Below are 791 nucleotides of genomic sequence, written 5' to 3' on the forward strand. Positions count from 1 at the left end.
CGGCCACTGTACTCCAGTCTGGGTGAGTGAGACTCCAACTCAAAAAAAAAAAAAAAAAAGTTATTCTAGATGTCAACATAACCAACTTTATAAAAGACTAAAATCTGCCAGGCATGGTGGCTCATGCCCATAATCCCAGTACTTTAGGAGGCCGAGGTGAGAGGATTGCCTGAGTTCAGGGGTTTGAGACTAGCCTGGGTAACTTGGGGAAACCTCATCTCTACAATAAGTCAAAAAGTAGCCGGGCGTGGTGGTGCATGCCTGTAGTTCCAGCTACTTGGAAGGCTGAGGCAGAAGGATCACCTGAGTCCAGCAGGTGGAGTCTGCGGTGGCCATGAATGTGCCACTGCACTCCAGTCTGGGCAACAGAGACTCCAACTCAAAAAAAAAAAGAAAACAAAAATGCAACAAAAGGGCCAGATAAAGTTGGGAAATCTCAGAAAGTAAAGCAAAAAGACCAAAAAAGAAAGAAAGAAAGAAAGAAAGAAAGACAGAAAGAATGACTAAAATCCATGAGTAGAACAGGAAAATCATCCTGATTCATGTGTTATGTTCTTTATGTTTAATTTTAAAGAGTCTCTTGTATAGTAGTTTTTGTCTATTTTAACATTATAGCCATTTGTACTTTGATATCCGTGTTTTCTTTTTTTTTTTGAGTTGGAGTCTCACTCGGTCGCCCAGACTCCATCCTTCTGCCTCAGCCTTCCGAGTAGCCGGAATTACAGGCGCGTGCTACCACGCCCGACTGATTTTTTGATTTACTGTAGAGATGAGGTCTTGCTGCCCAGGCA

This window comes from Carlito syrichta, unplaced genomic scaffold (genome assembly GCF_000164805.1).
Source record: "Carlito syrichta isolate Samal-C Ts95f unplaced genomic scaffold, Tarsius_syrichta-2.0.1 Scaffold306767, whole genome shotgun sequence".
Taxonomy (NCBI): Eukaryota; Metazoa; Chordata; class Mammalia; order Primates; family Tarsiidae; genus Carlito; species Carlito syrichta.